Below are 12,312 nucleotides of genomic sequence, written 5' to 3'. Positions count from 1 at the left end.
GTTTCTAAGATGGTAAATTAATGCTTATTCTTCTGTACTTGGAGTACAGCATAGTGTTGAAGGCAGTAGAGACTAACACTAAACCATAGATTAGTGCAGACAAAACTCTAGAATAACCATGTAGAATAACCAAATAAGAGAAATTTTTTTTCCCTGTAAGGAAGGAAATCCAACTCTTCAAATCAGGTTGGAGACCAAGCTATTTGTATGTGTATGGGATGTTAAAAAACGTGTGCAACCTAGCTCAGTGCAAGTTTGAAGTGCAGTAAAATAGTACTTGTGGCATACTTTTTTCTGACTTCACTGTCCATCCAATACCAGGTAAGTGCTAAACTGTTAGATAATGGTTCCATCCATGCTTCATGTAAAGTATTTTAGGTTAGTTTGAAGATATTTTTTTGACTTTATTTTAATTTGCATCGCTTCATTTTGTCGCTGTACTGCAGCGAGGAAGAAGTGCTGTGATAGTGCCAGGCTCTGTGGGAACTGGAAAGAAATTATCTGTTCTTCAATATTCCTTAGAAGTCATGAAGAATGGCAAGAAAGTCCCTCTTTACATCTTCCTCTGCCAGAAAAACACCTTGGGTTTATAGGTAGCTTTTGCTACTAGGAGGCAGGGGAGGTTATGAGAAGTCCCAGTATTGCAGCATGTCAAAACATGAAGCACCAAAAGAGAAATAATATCCTTGTTCATGCCAGTTCCTCCCTGTAATGAAAAAGAATAAAAGGGCTTGCTTTTTTATTTTTTTTTCTTGTAAATACAACTTGAAGTCAGAATATGCCCTGCTGGGTTGTGATAAATGTTTGCCCTCAATTTCTCACTCAGATAGAACAGTCAAAATTCCCCAGAGCTGTGAATTGCTAAGTCTGTTAAGCCTGAAATACATCTACCAGTATTTTTATTTTGTTGTTAGTAACCTCAGCCAGCAAACACTTAATGGAGGATAGGTTCATTCATGATACGAGTTTCTGCAAAGCATTATTCTGCTCTATATTGTGAAAAACAAGTTACCATGGGCTGAGATGCAGTTAAATTTCCGGACATGTCATGCCCAGAGCTTTCATACTCTTTTGGGATTTGAGTAGTATTTTGCATATGATACATTAGGCTGCAAAGAAGTTATGTTTCTACAGGAAAGTAAATAGGTAAAAAGGTTTGGTCTTTCAACAATTTTAAGCCACAAAATAAGCTGTAGGAAAAATGCAGATTTCTTTTTTTAAGTTAACTAATATTTAGACTAAATGCAATAAATACAGAGTTTTATATTTTCCACTGTGCCCTCCTCATCTCTTAGGTTTATCTTAATTAAATCCAATATTAAATCAAACCCATCAGTTTCTTTTTCTGGTGCATGGTATGAAGAGAAGCAATGGAACAAGTGCATTATAAGGCTGAAGCCTAATTGCAAATTAAAGGGGAGCAGAGCATCAGCAGGGTGGAGCAACCGTCTCTTCATGGCAGGACAGTTAGTGATGTGCCCTCAGAAGGAAGCCCAATTAGTGTTTTGGTAGAAAATCACTGTTCCATGGAGTTTTAATGTACAGGTTTCAGAAAATCTTCTCCAAGTGTAGTGGTTCTGAAATAACATCTGGGTCCCTATGTGCAACACAGGAGTTATATAAACAAATTAATGTTACACTACAGTGACCATGGTAACATTTAGAAGAGGGAAACCCCGTAAAATAGCACAAGGAAAAAATTACTTGCAGTAACTCATTGAATGTATCAGTAGAAAATGGGTCATTTTCACTTTGTTTATTGTTTGCATTAACTGTCCTCCCCCCACCACACAAGTCTTCCCACCTCCAAATACTGAGGAAGGATGGTAACTGTAACACACAGTATAAGCTAATTTATCATTGCTAGTTTAGACTTTTCAACACAGGTATCTGGGTTTATCCTGCCACTGGAATATGTTGATGCAGTCTGGAGTACTTTGAAAGATTTTCAATGGCAAGGAAGTTTTATATTTCTGTATGAAAACAGAACAGAGATATTTTTAGAAGCATGTGGTGCAGTAGTGAAGGAATAAATGCTCTAAAACCAGACTTGAAATCGATTCAGACCCTCTTGTTTCAGCTGTCAGATGGTGAAGCTGTTAAGTGGTCTCCCTGTTCCATCAGTGTGCTACCCATTCATAGACTGCAGGGAAGCACTTGTAGGGGTGATGTGAATTCCCCCAAATGCCCAAAATAATTCATACCAAAAAGTAAAGTTGCTTGTTACTCGGCTGCAGGAGGCATTGCTAGCTGAAAGGAAGCAACAGGAATGGCTAAACCAGCTGGAGTGATTGACCCTGGTGGGGCTGGAGATTTACCCAAGCAGTGGAAAAATCCCAGCTGCAACATGCAGGGAGGAGCAGGGAGAAAAGGCTAGGTCTGCAAACAGGACTTGTCCACCCCAGGGTTTGGTTTCCATCTCTACTCAGCATGGTCCCAGGATGTCTCTTAAAGATAACCCAGGGCCTGGCAGTGCCTGAGCGATGGTGTTGAGCAGGGCTGTGGCCCTGCTGGGACAGGGCAGGGCGCTGCTCCAGGGTTCCACTGCTCCAGGGAATTGCCCTGCCGGGCTGAACACCCACAGCTCTGCAAACAGCCCCTGCAATGTACAGCATGGTCTCACCATCTATCTTCTCCCATCAAATTGAGGCAGTCTCAGATTTCTCCGTATAAAGACTTAAGGATCGGTGTCTTTTTAGCACGTCACGGCAGGGGTTTCTCTGGGTGTCAGAGTGTGGTTCTGCCACCAACCCCTAATGCACTCTTCTTCATGTCTCATGAAAATGCATTTTCTGAGCTCTTCCGTTCGTCTCTGAGGTCTTGATCTGTCACCTCACGATGTCCCAAAACCAGATCGAGTTCCAAAGCAGTTCCCAGCAGCATGGGCTTCACTGGAAACCCAGAATGTCGCTCTGGGTTTCTGGGTTCTCAGGCTGCTGAGGAAAAAAAGTGCTGTTGGAGGCAGCCTGGGTTTGATGACAGCACGATCCTTCCCGTCTCCCTCTGTGGCTCAACTCATTTTCTTCCTTTTTCTCAAGGCTGTGCTGCAACCCTCCTGTGAAACCCCTGTGGGAGTGCAATGGCATCACCAGAGCTTTAGCACTGCATGAACATGAGTACAGAGGCTCACAGTGTGTCTTTGGTGTATTGAGAGTAATGCAATACCTTTCCCCAATCTTTTATTCTAAATATGTGACTAAAGAATCGGCATCAGAGAGGATATTCTTCTGCATAGCTATTGCAGGTTGATGCAGGTTGAACAAATACATTTTATCATTTCAGCGCACTGCTACCCAGAGCTCTGGGGGTTCTGCACATTGTCACAGTGTCAGACACAGCGATGGTGACAGTGGCAAGAGCTTTTGTGAAAGGTGGTATTATGATCTGACAGCAAAACCCGTCCTAAGGTATTCATTAAATTGTTCCAGGCACTAGGACAGCCTATGATTATGTCAAACAGGGGAGCAAATTGTACACCCTGCTTTCCTGGTGTATGTGAACTTAATCTGAAAGTCTGCCTAGGAAGGTTAAACACAGACAGCTTTGCTCAAGAGAACTCCAGACTGGAGGAGCCCATTGCTCTGGAGGGTCGCTCAGGGGGGACTGCACGTGCCAAACCTCCCAAACTTCCATGCCAGTGCATGAATGATTTCCATGGATGCAAGATGCAGCTGGGTTTATCCAAGGTGTTCCCTTGGACCTCAGAGCATTTGGATATTCCCAGTAGATGCAATGTTATCAGCAGCTCAGGCTCAGACCTGTACTTCTGGAAAGCCACTGTCCCCAAAGGGGAAGCTGGAGTACCCCAGAAAGCGGCTGTGTGGGGAACCCTGAGATGCAGCTTCTGCTGTGGGAGAAACTGTGCTCTGAGAAGTGCATTTAGTGCTGGGTTTTCACACCGAGAAGCCCAGTTCTGCCAAGAAAAGTGAATCTTGTGGATGTTCTTCACTTAATACAGAAATTACCAGCCAGGATAATCATAGAATCATTTTGGCTGGAAGAGACCCTCAAGATCATCAAGTCCAATCATTAACCCAGGGGTGTCAAGCTCATTTTCATGGGGGGCCACATCAGCCTCACGGTTGCCTTCAAAGGGCCAAATGTGATTTTAGGACTGTATAAATGTAACTACTCCTTTGAAGGCAACCGTGAGGCTGATGTGGCCCCCGGTGAAAATGAGTTTGACACTCCTGCGTTAACCTAACACTGGCACTAAACCATGTCCCTACAAATCTCATCTACGCATCTTTTAAATACCGCCAGGGATGGTGACTCCACCACTTCCCTGGGCAGCCTGTTCCAATGCCTGACAATGCCCTTTCCATTACATTTTTTTTTCTTAATATCCAATCTAAACCTCTTCTGACACAACGTGAGGCCATTTCCTCTCATCCTATCACTTGCTCCTTGGGAGAAGTAATCAACACCTTCCATGCTACAACCTCCTGATTAACCCTGTCTAGAAGAGATGCTGTTGTTAGGTTTGAGAACAACCTTTGTGATCATTTAATGTAGAGCGAGATATCTTCTAGAAGCTAATGCTCCTGATGGCTTGGGAACAAACCAAGTACTAGGAGCCGGACAGAGCACAGGTCCAATGGAGCTGTGTTCAGGCTGCAGAGCTGAATGCTGTGGTGCCTGTATTGTAGCTTCTACAAGAGACACTGTTTGTGTCCACTTTTGATTCTTGCTGCCAAGTTTTGCGACTTTACTGGCAATCTTTTGATTTTTTTTATGCAGTTTGTAGAGAGCATTGTCTGGAAAAACAAACTAACTAACTAAAACAAAACAAAACAAACACACAACAACAAAAATAGCTGACACAAAACCCAAACCTGGATGCATTATAGTAACTCAGAAATCAGATAAGAATTTCCAAAATGTAGCTATTTTGCAACTGCTTGGTAGGTAGGTCCACCTCATGTTTTGGCCTGAGGTGCAGAGGTGAAGAGAGACTGAGATGATTTTTCAGTAGTTGGGATTGATCATGCTGCTTGTCTCTGCTGCTATTCTATCAGCTTTGTTTAAAGAACTGAGGGAATTTATTATAAATAAGTTGAAGGCTGACTTCTTGCATGCTTATTTTCTCTATTTAAGAGAAGAATGACCTAATCCAAAATTATTGTCACTTGTTACACAAATTCCAAGTGGAGAAAATCTCTTCGCAGGTAGAAACACAGTTCACAAATGGACGCAATTACTGCAGAATTGAGGTCTGCCAGCACAGAAGACTCAGAAAACCCCAGAAGATTCGTGATCTCAATGAAGCCCAGAGCCGGAACCATTGATGAGCAGATGTTTGACAGCTATGAACCATGAGAGAAGTGAACCTGAGTATTTGGCCAGCTCAGAGCATGTGGACAGACATGATTAGTGGTGGGGATTAGGGTCCTGGGAAAAATGTCAGGAGAAGAAAACCCAAGGAGCAGTGGGTCCCCACATGGAAGTCAACTGCTTGGGTGAGATGTAAAAAGAGATGAAATTTATAGCTTATGGTGTATAGGTTTATATGGTCTTGCAGAAAATTCTTGAGTTCTGAGAGACAAAGAAAAAGCAGATTGTGGTGCCCCGGCTAGTGCAGTGTTTGAGGGAATGCCTGGGAGCAGATCTGAATTACTATACAGGTTTGCTGGTGCTAAAGATGCTGCTGCTTTTCACAGCAGGACCATTAAGAGCAAAGTCCATGGCAACTTGCAATAACTTACATAAAGCAATATTAAGAAAATATCAAATTCCTGCTGGCATCCAGGTTGCCTTAAGCAAACAGTCTCCTTCTTTCCTCTCTTCAGCTGCAATATGGGTTTTGTATTGCCTCTCAGACCATGCAGGGAGCTTTATTTTTCATTTACACAGGAAGAGCAATCAGATGACCTTGGTGACAGGTGTCAAGTCGTTTTTGAGACTACGACAAGTGGCAAGGCTAGGATCTCCACCAGCAGTATCATTTCTGTGGCTTATCCCAGAGGAAGTAAATACATGAACTGCTCCGTGCTGGCCACAGCGGGACTCCCAAGCACTGAGCACACCAGGAAAACTGAATTTTAGAGAAAAATACCACAGATGCTTCAGCTGGTAAGACTGGGAGCCAGCTGTCCTGTGCTGAGGGTAATGAACAACTGGCCAATGTGGCCTGAATAGGCAGCAAGGTGGTACCAGGTACCCTCTTCACAGCATCTGAAATGCTTCAAGCTCCCCATGAGCATCTGAAGAAAGCTAGGGGAAGGAGGCATTGCAACCAGCAGCCAGCCCCTTTCTATGTGGGCTAGCAACTATGCTGTCCTTTCCTGTTTAGTTTTTCATTAAAAACAGGTCAAAATGAGTCAGTGGCCTGAGGTGGTGACACTTAGCTGCTGAGGTGTGACAACTGTTAGTTTTCTGGTCATAAGAGAAAATAGCAATGCTGCAGTTTGCTGCTGGCACTATAAAATGTATTTGCTAAGATCACTGGGGGTTAACACAAAGAGCTGTGAATAAACACAGTATACAATAGAAGTTTAGAAGTCATGACTTTTTTCTGGTGCCTGGTGATTCCAGCTGAACATTTACTCGGTACCATGGATGGCATGAGCCCTCAAATGCCTTTCTTGTAGTTGAAGAGAGATTCTCAGGTTTCTTTCCGTCATGTCACCACCTACCAGGGCAACCCAGATTCCAAAAATCAGTGTCCAGCCATGCAGGAGAGGTGACTGCAACTATATCCACAAGGACAACACAAGCACCCTAGAGAGGGAGCTAGATGAGAAGAACCAGTGCAGAGGCCCCATGGCAATGGGATTTTATCACACAGCAGCTCTAATCCAGTCCTGTGGGCTCAGGATACGTTGGTAGTCAAAGTGATCATCTGGCTGTTTCCCCTGGCAGGAATCCAGCTTGCCCACACCAGGACTATGCTGCAAGGTGAGCCGCAGTAAGCAGGGGCAACCACAAAATTAATTTTGAAAATGTGTTCTTGATCTAGATTAAACTACCAGTCTAGAGATACCTAGAGATAAAAGGTGGCCTACCCAGGGACTTGCTCCCCAGCTCAGCATCTCAATGCTCTCTAGCTGGAAGAACTGGAGGGCCAACGAGAACTAAAAAAAAAAAAAAAAGGTAAAAATAATAATAAAAAAAACCACTGCTAGCCATCTGCGCTTCTTCTCTATTTCTATGCATGTCTGTCTCTACAGACAGCAACTGAATACTTCTACTTTGCATGTCAGTATAATTTCACTTTACCTTCACTTAAAATTCATCTCAGTTCAAGCTGAACAATTTCAGATTGGCTGGCCAACTACTGTTATCTCATTCTGTAGGGAAGAGCAGTCAGCTGGGGCTGTGAAAGCGGTGCCCACCAGCTGCAGGCAAGGACCCTGAAGATGCACAGGGCTGTTCCTCCACTGAGCCACAAGGGCTGCAAAGCTGCAAAAGGCCATGGGGAATTGAAGTACCACTGGCATAGCACGGGACAGGAACACCCAAATCCTGGCTGCCTCTCCAAAACTATCGTTCTTTACCTTCCATGGCATTTTCTACAGACTAAAATTGTATGTCACCTCATGTGGGAATGTGGGAGCTGCACCCTTACAGGCGTTGGCTCAGAGATTAATTTAATAATAAATATTATTCTGTTAATTATATATCTACCTTGGGTTTTCCTAAAATATCAGATGCTGCTAGGTAAACACCATAGTTACCTAGATAGGTTATCTCACACACTACCTCCACCTCTTTCCCATTCTTCTCGATCTTGTGAGGCACCAAGTGGGCAGGGATGCTGTCTGTCCTCACACCTGCGGGTGCTCAGGACGGCGCTGCTCTGGAGTTGCAATGCAGAACTGGAGCTGCTGGGTGTAACTCGGAAAAGAAATTATGCAACTCATTCTAAGAAACTAATCAAGTGGTAGCAAGTAGAGCAAGACTATTTTGAAATAAGAATGAATTATTATTGTACACTAAGCTGATTATGCATCCAGGTTGAGATGTACAGAATGGGTGGGCTACGCTATAGCTGGGAAAAGCCAGGCACGCAGCCAGCCCCATACAATGTGTGTGTTTGTGCGGCTGGTGGCAAGCAAATCCCTCACCCTGCTCAGAGAGTACTGTAAATGTGAGCGGGGTCTGCCAGATGGCATACATCCGGAAAGACACAAGGAAGGAGCAAAGCGTAACCGCATTGTGCATAGCAGTGAGCACGCTGGGTCTGGCTGCAGATGGGAACTTGCAAATCACAGCCCTGGTGCGAGCTCACGGGAAAACGCTGACAAAGTCAGACCCCAATTCCGCACCCAGCCTCCTCTGAGTAACTGAAAAATGAGGACGAGGGTCCGGATCAATCTCATCTTCTAAGGCTGCACTAATCTGGAGGAAACAGCAAGCCTGGATGTGGCTGAGCTGCTCTTGGTGTAGGGCTGTAGGAAGACAAACTGTCTTATAGTGCTTTTGCAGCTCATTAGCTCTTGGGTTAATTAGAAACTGGATCATCCTCTAGATTAGATGGGATTAAAATTCCAAAATCAGAAAGTACAGGGAATTCAAATATGTTCCCTCTTCCTCCTCCTGCTTTCTTTGCTTGTTCCTCTCCATGGGCAGCCACAGGATAAGGTATCCTGGAGCTGCTGAATGCCAACGTGGAGTAAGGAGGTGGAATTTTTATGTAGCTGTTTCCTCAGTTGTGTCATGCTATTGCTTCCAAAAATTGAATTCTACGAAATGAAGACAAGAATGGCTGGAAGAAAATAAAGCTTTTATTTCTTTTTTTTTTCCTCCATGTGCAGTCTGTATTTGACCAAGTTTCTTGCTTCTTTACAAAACTTTTTGTCTTTTTGCCCTTTCTTGGCAGGCTGAGAGCAACATGGAACCCATGTCCATGTCCTACTCACCTGCCTCAACTCAGGACCCAGGTGGGCAAGACAAGGTGCAGCTCCCTGGGGAGAGGGTCCTTTCCTCAGACTTGTGGCTCAAGCAGTGAGTCTCTGTGACAAATAGGGCTGTTTTTTTTAGCTTCTGGTGTCCTTAAGTTTTATTCTTATCCCATATGAACCCCAATAAGAGAAGCCTGAAACTCCTGTCTGAGTTTGAGTGAAAACAGGCAGCTCAGAAAAGTTAATTCAATTTACACCAAGGGACAAACCTGTTTGGACGAAGGTGTGTGACTTTTCGAAGTCAGATACCAATACGTCTTTTTTGAGTTCCACCTTACTGCAGTAACAGAAGGACCTAGCAGAAACACCAGGATTTGGTGTTGGGCTGAGACATATTTTAACATCTGTGCAGCCGCTCTTTAGACCATGTTGGGGTGTGTGCCTTTGTCAAGGACTGACAGAAGGGTGCTTTGTAAAGATACGAGTCTTTTCCACATTGCTGTGATATAATGGTTTGTTAGTGACTTGTCAGTTCTTGTTTTCAATTACTGTTATTACTATTATTTTAAAACTGTGGGTGTTTCTAAAATTGCTTTATATCAGATAATAAGTATACTCATTCTTCAGTTACAGTAATTAGCATTCTGAGTTTGATTCTGCCACCTCAATGGCTCCAAGAGCTGGGACTGGTTACTGCGTACACAAAGCTCCTAGCTCTTTTCTATAAATAGATTACAACCTCCTAGTTTTAACTCTTGATGCTCCAAAGGCCAGCCTTCCTGCCTCTGGCTTTTCTGTGGCTTATTCCTGTAGTTTCTCCAGGGTTCCTCTCACCCTAAATGATATATCTTGCAAAGGAGTGTCTCTTTTTGACCAAAATAAAAACACAGTCCCTAAGCAATTCCCACCCCTTGACATGTTGCTATAGAACATATTTACTCAAAGCATCTTGAATGAACAGCTTCCATATTAGCTTCTCCTGGGCCACTCTTACGTTTCCTACCAATTGTATATGCATCCCCCAGCCCCAGGAGGAGACGCTTCAGACCATTGCCAGGCTACAAATCTGGTGAACAGCGTGCAGAGCAGAGAAAAATATTGCTTTTAAAAACCACCTAAAAAAAAAATCTTGGTCTAACCTAAAAAGAAACAAAGTAGCAGAGCAAGTCAATAAAAGCAAAGAGAGGAGGATTGATTAAACTAGAAAAAATGATTTCATGGGAGACAGCTCTTAAGGGACATTTCAAAGGGAGAACAAACCAAAGACAGAAACAAACAAACATAACAAACAAACCCAACACAACAAATTAAAAAACAGACCAGCTGAAACCTTGGAAGATGGTTCACAAAGACTTCCATTGAACTGAGGCATAGAGACTACATTATCTAATAGCAAATTAATGTCTTTTAAAGCCTTGTTAGAAGGCTCCGTACACATTTTATCGTCCATCTCCTGGCTGGGGAATACAATTTTCTCAGGGAGAATCAAAACTTGCCTTTGTAATGTTTGGGAGATATCTGTAGCCCTCAAACTGCGGTACAGTCACCAGCCACCTGTTCACTAGGTAAACTAGTGTCCTCCTCACCAGACTACACATGCATGTCATTCAGAAGCTAAAGCCTCTTTACCTTGTTACCTACTCAGAAGTTTGCTGCTCTCCTATTGCCAGACAAAGCATCCCAGCTGGTTTGCTTACAGTATGAAAGTAAAGGAGCTGCTGGCAGATATTCGTTATGGGAAGTCGTCAGGTTTGAAACTCACTTCACACCTTGGGTTTGCCACCAATCAATTCCCTTCACCTTTCAGGCCCACTACAAAGCCTGGGCTCTTCTCGTAGCTGATATGGGGCTTTGTCTCTGTGCAACAGCTCAAATTGCTGAAATAGCAAATGCATCCTCCATTGAACTGTGAATGTGGAGAGGGATGAAATGGCCATGTTGGAGCTCAGGACAGAACCAGGTCTGTTGATCACTGCCTGGATGTGTTTGCTCACAGCGCATCTCACTCCAGCAGCAAGATGAAGCTGTGAACTGGTATGTGGCTTTACTAAAGGTGCAGAAAAAGCCAAAGTGACTTTTGGTTAATGTGACAGGGTGAGAAAACACGGAGTTCTTATTTTTTAAGGAAAAAATAAACAAATGCTCCTATTTCTAGATCATTTAATTGATTTCTCATAGATGTGTTTGTAATGAGTGTTTCCACCAACATTAGGAAACTGCTCCCTGACTTACCAATGGTCTACTTACCGCATACAACCAACACAACCTCTTTTCTGTGGTAGTTGGGTGTATTAATAAAGCAAGCAACACCCAAATAATACTAACGGTGAGCTCAAAACCTTGCCCCTGGCTTGGCTGCTGCCAGGGACCACATTGTAGATATGTTGAACTCAGACACTTCCCCTTATTTTTTATGCACTGGGAACACCTGTCTTGGGATCTCAGAAATGTCACGGAAGCCATTTAACTCTTTCCTGAAGGTTTCATCCCAAAATAAACACCCCATTTTCAGGAGAACAGTGCCAACCCCGTACACACTACTGCTGAGGGAGATTTTAGCTCATTAAGATGAAATGAGTAATATGTTTGAAAATGTAATTAAAATGTTTTTCAATCATTCATGAAAACTCTTTTAATGCAGTATAAAGCTTGATAATGTCTGCGGTTGTACTTTGACCTGATGAAAGCTCTGAATGGAAACTTATACAGTAGGTAAAATTTACTCTGGCAGTGTGTCAGTAAGCAATGTCTACTGCTTTTATTGCTCTGTGGAATAAAAGTTTAGAATTTTTCTCTGTACTGAACCATTTATTGTCTTGAAATTGGCAGCAGTAACACCCAGCTGGATGCCGGTATGTTTTGTGTTTGTGAACAGGCTGATCCATGGGAAACAATCTTGCAGACAAATCAACTTCTTCATGAATTAAACAAAATATTTACTTGGGTATGAAACATTCAAGCCTGAGGGAGCTATTATTTTGGAAAAGGCCCATAAAAGTACTTTTTAAGACACAGACTTTGAGTCTTAAGTATTATATTCTTAGACTGCCTTTAGTTACGCCTTGCTTTGCATAACCCAGTGGACTTTTATAAAACAATATCTTCTATGTAAATTGTGCTGGGGTCCAAAGCTCTGAGTTGAAAGTCAGAACAGAGCTCAGTGTCTGGCCAAGCTGCTTAAATTGTTCTTCTGCCTCCCACCTTTTATTTTCAGCCTGTCCCTGGGACAGGAACTGCCATTTCCTATCTGTTTCTCTATTGCATAGCACTGAAAAATTCCTTCTTATAAGCAAAAGACAGAGGTAGAAAGTTTACCCAGAAATAGCTGAGTGCTCAGTACCAAAAATAAACATACCATGTAGTGATAATTCTGTGTTCTTAAAGCCAGTCCTATTGATTCTCACAGTCTTGTGAATGTCATGGGATCTGATGTTTTCTTATTTCTCTGGCTGATGGTAATCAAGGAACC

Source organism: Patagioenas fasciata, chromosome 2, assembly GCF_037038585.1.
Source record: "Patagioenas fasciata isolate bPatFas1 chromosome 2, bPatFas1.hap1, whole genome shotgun sequence".
Lineage (NCBI taxonomy): Eukaryota > Metazoa > Chordata > Aves > Columbiformes > Columbidae > Patagioenas > Patagioenas fasciata.
This window is presented reverse-complemented; position numbering follows the sequence as displayed.